The sequence below is a fragment of the Anabrus simplex genome, chromosome 2, assembly GCF_040414725.1.
Source record: "Anabrus simplex isolate iqAnaSimp1 chromosome 2, ASM4041472v1, whole genome shotgun sequence".
NCBI classification, from domain to species: domain Eukaryota; kingdom Metazoa; phylum Arthropoda; class Insecta; order Orthoptera; family Tettigoniidae; genus Anabrus; species Anabrus simplex.
This window is the reverse complement of record NC_090266.1, coordinates 1,219,717,646-1,219,731,628: the sequence shown is the minus strand read 5'-3', so window position 1 is coordinate 1,219,731,628 and position 13,983 is coordinate 1,219,717,646. Positions and strand designations below refer to the sequence as shown.

The 13,983-nt window shown below is 41.4% G+C and overlaps 1 protein-coding gene across 4 annotated transcripts in view; it reads left to right on the top strand.

The window, feature by feature from the left end:
• LOC136864808 (phosphatase and actin regulator 2) overlaps positions 1 to 13,983 on the top strand; it is a 1,136,936-nt gene that overhangs the window by 465,233 nt on the left and 657,720 nt on the right. The window lies entirely within an intron of this gene.

Sequence of the window (13,983 nt, the reverse complement as noted above, 5' to 3'; positions counted from 1 at the left end):
CCCGATACTGAAGGACATCAAGTTTGCGAAGAACATATTTTGGTGCGTTGCCGAAGAAAATGCTTCCGTAATCCAGGACCGGTCGAAGAAGGGCACGATAGAGTGTTAACATAGTGGACGGGTCTGCTCCCCACCACGTGCTAGTAACAGCTCGAAGAACATTGAGCACACGTCCGAATTTTGTTGTTACGTGGTTGATATGTCGACTCCAAGTCAGACGCCTGTCTAGATACAGACCCAATAATTTTGCTGTTGTCTGAAGAGGAAATGAATATGGACCGAGTCGAATGAAAGGTGATGCAATTGACTGTTGTTTCCTGGTAAATATTACCACTGAAGATTTAGCTTCCGAGAGACTGAATCCATTTTGAAATGTCCATGTGGAGAGAGCCTTTGCTGCATCGTCAAGCCATAATCGTGTGACCCAGAAGCAGGATGAGGACGCGTAGAGGCAGATATCGTCTGCATACTGGAGGATCTTAATGTTTGATTGGAATATGGTGTCTAGGTCGGCCGTATACAGAGCGTATAGTAAAGGACTAAGGATGGCACCTTGTGGTAAGCCTTTCGTTACTATTCGTGGTCCGTAGAGTGAGTTGTCACGTCGACGGATATATATCATACGTCGTTGAAATAAGGCATGAATCCCACGAAGATAAACTTCGGGCAGACCCAGTCTGTCCATTTTGCGAACAAGAATTGGTATAATGACGCTATCGTAGGCTCCTGATATGTCTAAGAATAAAGCTGTAAGGAATCCTTGTTTAAGAAAGGTCATCTCGATATCTGTTGTGAGGAGACTTAAATTATCTAGTGTGCTTCTTGATTTACGAAATCCATATTGAGAGGTAGATAAGATGTTGTTGTGTTCTAACCACCACTCTAATCTAAATTTTAATAGCCTTTCAAAGGTCTTACAGACGCAAGATGACAAAGCTATCGCTCGATAGGAAGCAGCTTCCTCTGGATCCTTCTCTGGTTTCAAGATCGGTACAATGATCTGTGTAGTCCAGTCATTAGGGAAAATACTTTGCGACCAGAACTCCATAAAAAGTTGCAATAGAATAATCTTAGCATTTAATGGTAGGTGGGCTATCATGGCGTATTGGATTTGGTCAATTCCTGGAGCAGTATTGGATGTATTTTTAAGGGCTGCTGTAAGTTCTCGAAAGGTGAAAGGCTGCAGGAGAATACGGTGTGGCATTTGTGAAGAGCTTGTAGGTGGGAATTCCGGGTCATCAAATGATGTTGTAGGTGGGGCTATGGAATCGGCGAAGTCATCGATCCAGCAGCGCAGTGGTTTTGGGAAGGTTCGTTTCCTCTTAAATCTGTTTATCATGGACCATACCTCGGGGAGCGGTGTTTCTTTATTCATCTTCTCACAATATCCCTTCCAACTATTTCTTTTTTGTCGTTTTAAGAAACGCTTCACTTCGGCGTCCATTTTCCTGTATGCAATATAGTTCTCCCACGTTGGGTAGCGTTTATAAGTACTAAATGACCGTCGACGTCTGGCAATCATTTTTGAGCATTCTGCAGTCCACCACGGGGCCGGTACGCGCTTAGAAGGGTCAATTGGCCGTCGTTGTGGGATGGCTAGCGATGCTGCGATGTTGATGATGCGTATAAATGCTTCATATTTTTCTAATGGATTTGGAATGTTATGTACTGTATCTAAATTAGCTTCGACACTATTTCTGTATTTAATCCAATCTGCTCTTTGAACATTCCACTTTGAAGTAGGTTGATGTAAGGCCGGTGTGTGTGGCTGTATAGTGGAAATTTCTATTGGGTAATGGTTGGATCCCATAGTAAATGATAGAGTTTTCCATTGATAATCTGTAGCTATTGATGAGGAGCAAAGTGTAAGATCTATTGCAGATTTTCTTTGGCCTGGGACTGGTACTAGGGTTGGCGATCCGTCGTTGAGGATAAATAAATTGTTATCTTCAATTAGATCTAAAAGAGTGTTCCCATAGACGTCATTTATTTCGCATCCCCAGACAGTATTGTGTGCGTTGCAATCTCCGCAAATTAGGTATGGAGCTTCTAGGTGACTAATTAAGTAGTTCCATTCTCTTACACTAATTATTGTCCTTGGGGGGCAGTAGATTGAAACGACCGTGAGATGTCTCTGAAGCACTTCCACTCGGGCTGCAACTACTTGAAAACTTTTTATGTTTGCATGATCTATTGGGATGTAATTAAATGGTATTGCAGATTGGATAAATATTGCTACGCCTCCTTTTCCATCTTCTCTGTCGTTGCGTAAAATGTGATATCCTCTGTATGTCACTACTACTCCGGGCCGAAACCAGGTCTCACTGATGATAGCAATCTGGATGTTTCGGGTATATAACTCTCGTTGTAAGGACTCTCGATTTGCATTAGCAGATCTCGCATTCCATTGTAAAAATTTAAAGGCCATCTTCACACTTGAAAACGTTAGTGATCATTTGACGTATTGCATCTGGATGTAAAGTATTTGATGGTGAGGACTGTATGTGGGATAGTATCGTTATGATTATGGTAAATATTTGTTCAATTAGTTGGGAGTGCTTTTGGTTGGGCGGAATATGCTTGAGGTGCGGTGCTGGAGGGTAGGGATTGTGAGAGATAGGCGTTACTGGTAGGTGATGGGGTATAAAAGTGCGTTCGGATATTGAAGGAAATATTGGATGGCGCACGGGAGTAGGCGGGGCACGAACAGGTCGCCGTGGTTGTTCGATGGGGTTATGCAGGGTAAGTTGACGAGTTGTAGCCTGTGCTGTGGAGGTCACTTGGGCTGGTATATGAACAGTTGGCGCTGATGCTGTATGACCCGTGCTATGTAAATGCTGTTCTTGGGTAGGGGAAACATCATGAAAAATTCCAGTCTGTTGTAATACATTTGAGTTAGATGTAGGTAAAGAAGGGAATTCTTCTTGACTTCGCCAACGAGGGACAGATTGGTTTACTGTGGACGCATATGTCCTGTTGTGGAACAAGTGAAGAGCGGCCTCCTGTGTGATGTTATTGTGAGCCATGACGTGTTTAACGTAAGTCCACTTCTTGTATTCCGGGCAGTCTTTATCTGTCGACAGGTGTGCAGCGTGACAGTGTACACAATAAGGAGGTATGCTGTCCGAGGGGGCCCTGTGCACCGACTGCAGCGTACTGCAGAACGCCAAGCTGAAGCAACATGGTTATATCTGAGATATTTTTGACATTGAATGACAAGTAAAACATACGGTAATACTGCACATCTTGTTCCGTGTATATAAACATATTCTGGCAGACACTGAGTGCGGAAAGTAAGTAAGCAGACAGGTATTGGTCTTGACATTGTCTGCCCATTTGTAACATTTTGCTTTGTAAAACGTTTAACTTTTACTACAGGGAAGGCACTCTGTATTTCCTGTATTATTTCCTCCTCGCTAAGTGTGACGTCAACGTCCTTGATTATACCCTGTCTGTGCACGGTGTGATGCGGTATGTAAAGATCTAAATTCCTCTGCTGTAGGAGTTTTGATTCCACAAGGCGATTCGCTGCAACGCCAGTGGTAGTTTCAATACGTAACCTGTTCTTCCCTATAGGAGTGATATTAACTATGTCCTGCTTGCAGGCAAGACGTTCACTAAATATCATTCTTCCCACGGACATGGGATGCAAATTTCCAATGGACTGTTCTAAACTTTCTAATATTACGTAGTAAGGGCCATTATCTAGGCGGCTGTAACGGTTAGTATTATTTCTTAGGTTTTTGTTGTTGTTGTTGTTGTTGCTGCTGCTATTGTTGTTTGGATGAGGAGAAGAATGACTAGACAACTGAGATGGAATATTATTGGGTCGGACATCGGAATTTGAGGTGACTATACTCTCCGAGGTTTCTGTAGTTTCAGAGCTAGAATTCGAATCAAGTAACATTAAGTTACTTTCGATCTCATGACGGTCATTTGAGCAGAAACGCTTAGTTTGAGGATCTAATTCAGTATTAAAATAAGATCGATTGTTCTCAATACCTGTGCTGTTAGGAGACTGTAGTGGTAGAGTAGTTGACATACTCACACCTGGTCCGTATGTCAAGTTGCCTTGGAGGTGCTGCTGTGGGAATTCCCGCTGCTGGGGCTGTTGCTGTTGTTCACACAATGGGGTAGCAGTTGGTTGAAAGTTGACGGGGTGTTGTTGAGGGTCTCCATAACAAGTCTGTAATGCCATGTTTAAAACTTGACCGGTGTCAGGAGGTTTCTCCATTGCTGGAGATGAGTGAATAAATTATAATTCTGTAATAGTACACTTGTTATACTGGCACTTGATAATGAATTAAAATGAACACACACACTTTTGTTCACACACGTTCACCGAGTCGCTCGGCTAGCACTAGACGATGCGTGCGCTTGCTACGGCTACCTAAGCCAAACTGATCGTCTCTTTTAAGCTGTCATTGTAACATCACACCGTACATGGTGCCTCGTTCGTGAAACTCGTGGCACAGAGCTGCACCTCTCCGGGAGCAGAACACGTTGAATGGTGACACGCTTGACTTCAGATTTGAATTAGCTTGCTACCACACGCGGCACAGTTGTGTTTCCCTTTAGGGGTTATCTCTGTGCCTGTCTATGCGCGTTTAATTGGTACTACATGAAGAACGAAGTATGTGGCCCACTCCAGCTATGTATTTCTACTGTGTGTCTCCAATTGGCGTCACTGACTGGCCAGAGCTCCATCTCGCAATTGCAAGCGCGCCAAACATTATGCATTACTCGTTTCCATGCAAATTATAATACTATGCAATATAAAGAAATGGGTTATATAGGTGATGTGGGTGAAAACAGTATGGTGAGTCAAAAATTCCTGTCAGTCCAACAGTTTGAGTGGTAAAGCCACAGATATCTATGCGACGTCTCGGGCTACATGTCTACAAAAGTATCAACAATCAGACTCCCCTGTAAGAACTTTTGGATCCATATCTGGACAGTAGTCAGTTTCTCTTCACAGACAATTTCTTCACATCAATTAAGCTATTAGAGGTGCTACTGGACCGCAAGGAACACTTTGTTGGCACGATTAGGAAAAATAGAGATGATTTACGGACGGATGTTGTAAATGCGAAGGTTACATTAGTTGACCAGAGCTGTTTGAAGATGTCATCGAACTAGTAGCATTATTCAGATTTATTATGAGCACGCTGCAGCATTTTTAAACGTTTTCCTAAATAGGCCTACCTGGCTTATTCTTGTTGGATATCTTGAATTCACAGATAGTTATATTCAGAATTTGTTGTACATTCCCACCCTCTACCAAAGCAGCTAAACATTGCGTCACACCATATTTCAGTCACCGAGCTCGATAGCTGCAGTCGCTTAAGTGCGGCCAGTATCCAGTATTCGGGAGATAGTAGGTTCTAACCCACTGTCGGCAGCCCTGAAAATGGTTTTCCGTTGTTTCCCATTTTCACACCAGGCAAATGCTGGGGCTGTTCCTTAAGGCCACGGCCGCTTCCTTCCCACTCCTAGCCCTTCCCTGTCCCATCGTCGCCATAAAACCTATATGTGTCGGTGCGACGTAAAGCAACTAGCAAAAAAAATAAAAAAAATAGCATATGTCAGTCGTCCCGTTGTAAAACTTAGAAAGTCTACCGGGAATACTATGCCGCCATTTTGTGGTTGTAAATGTCTTGTAAGAAGTGGCAATATGAAATTGAAGTACAGTAAATGTGTGGCTATCCATCGTAAACGTCATTCCAAAAACCGTATATTGCAGAAAAAGCCGGTATATCCATGTTCAGAACATAAGCAGTACTTGCGATCCTGAACCAAAAGTGAGTAAATCCATTGACAGTTTGCACCTGAGTAGCGAATACTGTATCAAAATGATTTTTTCGCGTCTACTTTCATAATGTTTGTATTCTCTTTGTGGATTCAAAACTTCCCCTCATTTTCCCTAATATTCCTCCTGATCAAGTGTTTGGGAGAAGTTAGTAATACTGTACCAGCATTGAGCTTCAGGAGTGCTTGCACTACCTATAGATCACCACATATACTACAATATTGAAAGAAACATTTCTCTGCCTAAATAATAATTATCATACGATTCAAGTTTGGTTGCATTGGTTACAGAAGAGGTTGACTGTACCACCAGAATAAGTATCAGAGAAGGAAAAGGCGTGTGTAAATAAGGAAAGAATTCGAACAACGAAAACGTTCAGACGACTGACATAGGCATACCTGCCAACTTCTACTGTTTATCCATAAAATTTACGGAAACTGCAGCATTTTACGGTTTTACGGATGGACGGTGTCATTTCACGACTTCGTGGACAAAAATTTGAAACAGCATTCGATGATCGCTCCACTTCCGTACAATCGATTGTTTGCGTGGGTCGAAGCACGCTCGGTCTTTGTCGAAGGCATATCCACGACAGTCGATAACTCATTCTTTGATATGATTGGTATTTTTAACCGCGTGATGTTTGTGTCGTTATTGGAATTGAATTTAAAACCGGGATAACAGTTCTTCCGTGTGAATCTTAGGTGTCGACAGGCTCTGCTCCGCAAATTCTTTGTTCCGCTCCGTTCGCTTGTTGTGATTTAACCTATATTCTTTGAACCACGCGAGTGTTGTTCTTTGTTTAAGAACAGTACCTCCAGACATTTAAAGAATCATATTCTGTTGGTTTTCCGTGCATACTGAAATCAAGAATGTTTTGGCCTTTTAAGGTTATGATACTGTTTTTGAAGTGTTCGAGTTTTTGTGTTACAACTTCGTGCTTCGCAGTTTCCTGTATTCGTTGGACTAATTGCATTCATACAAATGCAAAGAGGAGAAGAACTCCACCTAATAAATACATGTTTATTATCATTATTATTATTATTATTATTATTATTATTATTATTATTATTATTATAAAAATACAGAACCGGTTTCGACCCTAGCGGGTCATCCTCAGCTGGATATACATATAACACATCGTACAATTGCAAACATTATCATATTTAGAAAGGAATATCATGTGACGGTAACATGTCAGGTTGTACTCATGAGTAGGGCATTCGTCAAATTGCACATCTGAGAAAAGTGAATATTCCTAAACGTAAAACTAACTTATAAGTATTTATAAAATAAAAACATGTGCGTAAAACACCTTCATGCTTGTGAATATTCGAATTCGTTGCACTGTTTCTTATTTCTTCAGTTTGAGTGCTATCATTAAGTCTATAAATTTCATTATTCGTCCGTATTGAACCAAGATTACAATTTATTAAAATTCTTATCCGCCTTATTCAATACCAAAAATTGTTAAGATGAAATTATAGTATGCGCACTTTTCAGTGATAGATTTTTGTACTCGTTGGAGAAGTAAGAAGGGTTCCGTTAATACTGCCAACTGAATGGAAATGAAATCTGAATTGAATCGATAATATGATCGATCGATATGAATTTTATAAACCTTTATTATTTTAAGCAAACAACTGTGTCACACACAATATATATAATACTATATAACATTTCCCGTTGCGAAACGTGTTCCTAGCATGAATTCTATAGTTTGGCTTTGCTGTGTAAATAACAACAGTACGAGTACTTATAGTGGACGCCAGATGTCGCACAGTGATGATAAGCAGTTCTTAGTTTGTGTTTCAAAGGTTGCCAATACGAATCTCGAAGATAACAGAAGTCGACCACTTCAGCATTAGGATGTAAATCTATCACTAAAAAGTGCGCAGATAGTACAACATGTATATTTATTTTATCAGGACTAGTTTCGACGCTTTATATTGCGTCATCAGCTGATATACACTGGAAACATTGGCAAACATATATAAGTTTATTTATGTCACACACATTATAAAAACTATGATAAAGATTTAAAAACCATATTATAATTATACTATTTCCGAGTCCATATTGTCCAAGACTTGCAATTATTAAACTTTGGATTGCTAAAATGTGATGCAATTTGGTTTAAATAATCATTAAAATTAAACAAAACTAATAATAAAATCACGATCTTCTTAAAAACATTCACTTTGACGTTTTAAAAAAAATGTTTTTGTAGAACCATATTAAAACCATTCAGTGAAGTCCTCAGGCTATTGCCATGTAGTGAACATAATGTGCAGAATAAGGTTAAACAATCTTCTTAAATGACATTGACACTGTTTGACACTTCAAAATCTTTTAAAACCATATTAAAATTATTCTATGAAATCTTCAAAATGTTGAAATGTGGCGATCGTGAAAAGAGGCGGACTCAGAAGTCGGTGCTTTATAAAGTTACCAATTATTTCATTCTCAGTTCAATGCGGACCTGAAATAATATGAATATATTAACCTTCACTTTAACTGAAAAAGTGTGAAACTTTACGTCTTATAACATGTGACTCACCTCGTGAGATCGTTGTCCTTGCAAAGCACCGTGTAGCGAGGTGAACCGTGTTGTGTCAGCAATCCAGTGTCCAAGGTTGGTTTTGGGTCAAAGAGGGGAACTAGGGGAAGGAGGGAGGAGCAACTGAGGGGCGGCAACCTGTTGGAGCTCCGGAGGGCGTGATCGTGGAAGGCAGTATGTAAAGCTACTGCGTAATATTGTAATATGAGTTACATTTTAAAATACCAATATCTCATTTTTAAAATATTTTGTCACCATATGTACACGAAGGATAAGAAACACTTCGCATCTCTAAAAAGCAAAATATAGACGTAGTGTGGATTCAGTTGAGGCTTGGAAGGAAGTGTAGAAATTTCAGCTTGTCGTATATAAGATCCACTTGTTTACATTAAAAGATGAGTCATAATGTCCTTTGCCATATTAAGATGATGTGTTGCATTAAACCAGAGTGGAGGCTCCTTCCTTTTTTGTAGTTGTGTGATACTGTAAGAATTGTTGCTATTGTGGTCTTGAGGTTGTAAATGGTTTGGGATTAGGTGGAGTTCTTCTCCTTGCATTTGTGTGAATTATCAATACGGATATGAAACTTATAAATTACGATAATTGCATTCGTTCCAGCGACTGGGTATACCGCTGTTAGCGAAGCCTATTAAGTTATAAAGAAGAAAAAAAAGAAGAATTACATTCATTCCACGCGCGCGTGTGTGTGTGTGTGTGTGTGTGTGTGTGTGTGTGTGTGTGTGTGTACGTTTTTTACCATGTGCATATTCCTTGTTACCGAGCTCGATAGCTGCAGTCGCTTAAGTGCGGCCAGTATCCAGTAATCGGGAGATAGTGGGTTCTAACCCCACTGTCGGCAGCCCTGAAGATGGTTTTCCGTGGTTTCCCATTTTCACACCAGGCAAATGCTGGGGCTGTACCTTAATTAAGGCCACGGCCGCTTCCTTCCCATTCCTAGGCCTTTCTGTGTCGGTGCGACGTAAAGCAAATAGCAAAAAAAGCATATTCCTTGTTCACGAGGTTGGCGTCGTGTTCATTTAATTGTTTAAGACTTGGTGTGCTTTGAGATGTTTTAATGAAATGTTTTACTGCCTTGAGTGCTTGTGTTATAATTTTATGTGATGTTCAGAGGTCCAGGTTCCTTTCGATGCTTCAGTTTGTTCTCGGACATTTTTATACGCTATATTCCCATTGTAGATTATCATGAATAAATCCAGCAAGAAATAGTACTTCCAGACATTTAAAGAATCATATTCTGTTGATTTTACGTGCATACTGAAATGAAGAAAAGGAGAAAATTTACCTTTTGCACGGTATGTGGGTGTGATATGGTGGACGGAACGGTTTAAGTGATACATAGTGAACGATCTCCAGGACTACTTTTGTACTGCCTGTGACTACATCATCAACAAGTTTCCACTTAAGGTCGCATGCTCAAGTTGCTAGGTTAGACTAAATTTAAGATGCACAGTTTTCTTCCATTCGTTTTATTCTTGGAAAGGTGTCTTATGTTGTGCAAGGAAGAGAATGAAACTAGAGATGAGGTGGTGAATGAGTTCAGGTTGATGACACTTTGGTTGCAAATCACGATGCTGCAAGCGATTCCAGTTGGGCACAAATGTCAAGAATTCGTGGAGCGGATGGACTTCTTAAGTATAACCGAATTTCTAGGGTAATGCTGTCTATTCTCACCATACCCCATAGCAATGCAGAATGTGAACCTGATGTCAGCCTTGTGAAGAAAAAATAGAACAAATTTCAGATCATCCATTTCCAATGAATCTCTGGAGTCTATTTCTATTTTGAAGGCCAGGAGTTCTGGTCCTTGTTATGACAAAACATTTTCTCAAGACTTGGAGGAAGCTAAAAAGGCCACAACTATGACTCAAGTCGAACTAGCGTTTGATTTGCAGTGTGTATTATATTCTTGCCTGTGTTACGTTAAACGAGTTTTATTGTGTAAAGCCTTTTTCAGTTATCGCATATGTGCTTAATTTATCAAATAAGTCCTGTTATGTATGCTCCTAACCAATGTTCACCACGCCTCCTGCTGTTTAACATGGATTTCTTCTTGATTGTTATATTCATCTACAAATCGTTTACGTATGATGTAAGTAGATATGATTTATTTGAAGTATCCTGTTTAAAGCATGAATTCTTGTATTTTGCAGCCCAGAAGCAATATAATTCGTCAAGGCGGGGTACGTCGAAAATCGTTAAAATTTTGTCGCGCGTGAGTTTTACTGATAGCCCTTTTCAAAAGTTGGCAGGTATGCATAGGTAATCCGCTGAAAACTTCAACATTTTTTGCACAGACTGAAAAAAAATAACTCTTGGTTTTTACAGGCGTCTACTGGATGCACAGGGAAATGTAAATGACAGTCACAGCATTAATTCAGACGTCGAAATACTTTATGAATATACTGACTTGCATGTGTGATGAAAAATTCTGCCATAGAACTTATAAACGTGAGTAAGCAGAAATAAACAGTGAAAACATGGAATATATTAGTTGTAATGATATGAAGTGCAATATTGTGTGTGTAAACAAAAGAGTAAAATGCTGATATTGTATTTACTCAAGTCCTTCACACTGAAGCAATTTCCACAGGATGATATGCCACAATGTTTCGAAGAACTCCCAGTTAAACTACCTAGGTGCTGGTGAATTCATTAGGCTGCCTTGAAGTTTGAGCTTCACGGTATGAGATCATTCCTGTCCCTTAACCTATTGTTCATTTGGACTTTCTCAGTTTTGCAACTGGACAACTGATTTCATGTCTGACAAAATGTAGTGCGACACCTTTCACTTGGGGAATATAAATAAAATTCGTGTTTGGCGCCAGTGGAATAGCATGCTATAACGGGCTTGGCGCTGGGTGGTATTGCATGGTATTGCATAAGAGGAAACGTCTCGTAAGTGTAATTACATGAAAACTCCATGAAAACCATTACAGTTCAGCGTTATAGAGCAGGGCCATCCTAGCTCGCCATTTCTTCGAGTAACGCCATCAGTGATTGTCGCGCCCCGAGGACGTCAGATCTACCCCACTTTCGGCTCGTGCTGTTCGGCCAATCCTCGAATATGTCAGTCCCGCCTGGGGGATCGCAGCCAAAACCCATCTGGATTCGCATGATTACAGGAATCGAGAAATTCATAATTACCTTCACATCGACGAAATCTATACCAAAATACTGAGATCCGCCAGGAAATTTTACTCTGGTATAGACTCCATCTCCCAACTCCCTCATCTCGAACTTCGGCAAATATGATACCGGTACTGAAGGTCTTCGCTATAAAAGATCGAAGTCTCTCCTTCGAGGTGCAGGTCGACTCCATTCAAAAGTACCACCACTTCAACATCTATGCAGTCTCGCACTCAATGCCCACAAGGCCGAATGGATCTGGGTTTCGCGCACAAATCCATCGGGACGCTTGGTCTGTCTGTCACCTTCGGCCACACACACAAAGCATACGCCAGCAAAGGAAAGAAAGGCGGCACGTGCCGCCACTGAAATAAAGACATGTAGCAGCCGAGCGTAGTACAGTGGCCACGGCATACGAGCTGAACGACAGACATCAGATATACACACTGAACATACAGGTCGTTTAAAAATGTAACATGATCGGCACGATATTGTATACAAACTGCAGATCGTACAGTGCGGATGTACTGTCTTTGTGATTGGTTACGTCAGTTGTTGCACAGGTTTACGCCGCTGTGCCTGCAGGAGGGGTTGTAATCTCTTCAGTCGTCACTGTGTTGTCGTTGCCGCAAGGTTATTTAGTATGGGGCGAAAGAAGACGGAACTTTTAGTGAGTATTACTATGTAAACAAGGTAAAAGTTATCGTCAAATTGGAAAACAGCTTGGCATTAGCTTAATTACGGTGAGTTCAATAGTTCATAAATACAAACACAGCGGACAAACAGAAAACAAACCCAGATCCTATAGTGCTGACAGTACGAGAGCGACGCATTATTGTGCATTCGGCACGAAAGAAACCGTTCCGAAGTGCTGCATCCATCGCTACAGAACTCGCTTTATGGTCCAACAAAACGGTGAGTGTGCAAACTATAAGGAATGTATTGCACAGTGCGAACCGGTTTATTAGATGTCCACGAAAGAAGCCATTTATAAGGGAAAGAAATAGGCAGAAGCGCCTATTTTTCGTGAAAGAGTATAGTGAAAAGACAATGAACTTTTAGAAAACCGTTACTTTTCTGATGAAGCAAAGTTTACACAGTTTGGAACAGGTAGGAGCAGCAAGGTATGGCGGAAGCCAAACACTGAACTTGAACTTCAACACGTAATCCCCACGATAAAACACGGGGGAGCGAGTGTGATGGTTTTGGGGCTGCATGGCTGCGAATAGAGTGGGGAAACCTGGCATTTATTGCTGGTATTATGGATGTCAGGAAGTACATAGATGTGTTGCGCCTTAATTTAAGCAGCAGTGCACACAAGCTTTATCTGGAAGGAGTCTTTCACTTGCTTTTTTTTTCTATTTGCTTTACGTCGCACCGACACAGATAGGTCTTATGGCGACGATGGGACAGGGAAGGGCTAGGAGTGGGAAGGAAGTGGCCGTGGCCTTAATTTAAGGTATACCGGGCGAGTTGTCCGTGCGCGTAGAGGCGCGCGGCTGTGAGCTTGCATCCGGGAGATAGTAGGTTCGAATCCCACTATCGGCAGCCCTGAAAATGGTTATCCGTGGTTTCCCGTTTTCACACCAGGCAAATGCTGGGGCTGTACCTTAATTAAGGCCACGGCCGCTTCCTTCCAACTCCTAAGCCTTTCCTATCCCATCGTCGCCATAAGACCTATTTGTGTCGGCGCGACGTAAAGCCCCTAGCAAAAAAAATTAAGGTACACCCCCAGCATTTGTCTGGTGTGAAAGTGGGAAACCACGGAAAACTATCATCAGGGCTGCCGACAGTGAGGTTTGAACCTATGATCTCCCGAATACTGGATACTGGCCGCACTTAAGCGACTGCAGCTATCGAACTCGGTCCTTCCACTTGAAACAGGACAATGATCATAGGTATTGTGCCATGATAACCCTTGAATGTTTGTTTTACAATGTCCCAAGAAGACTTCTCACTCCACCCAGAGTCCAGATCTCAATCCCATAGAGAACCTATGGGTTCATCTATGCAAAAAAAAAGTGCAAAAACTCTATCCTACTAGTAAAGAACGTCTTAAAGAGAGATTCTCAGATGCATGATCGTACATATCTTAAGAGTACACCAAACGTTTAGCTAGCTCAATGCCAAGACGTCTGGAACAGGTCATCAAAGCTAAAGGCATGCATACAAAGTTTTTGCTTTACGTCGCACTGACACAGATAGGTCTTATGGCGACGATGGGATAGGAAAGGCCTAGGACTTGGAAGGAAGCGGCCGTGGCGTTAATTATAGTACAGCCCCGGCATTTGCCTGGTGTGAAAATGGGAAACCACGGTAAACCATCTTCAAGGCTGCCGACAGTGGGACTCGAACCCACCATCTCCCGATTACTGGATACTGGCCGCACTTAAGCGACTGCAGCTAGCGAGCTCGGTATACAAAGTATTAAGACTGTGTTTGAACAAAGACTTCGGCAGGTGTTTGA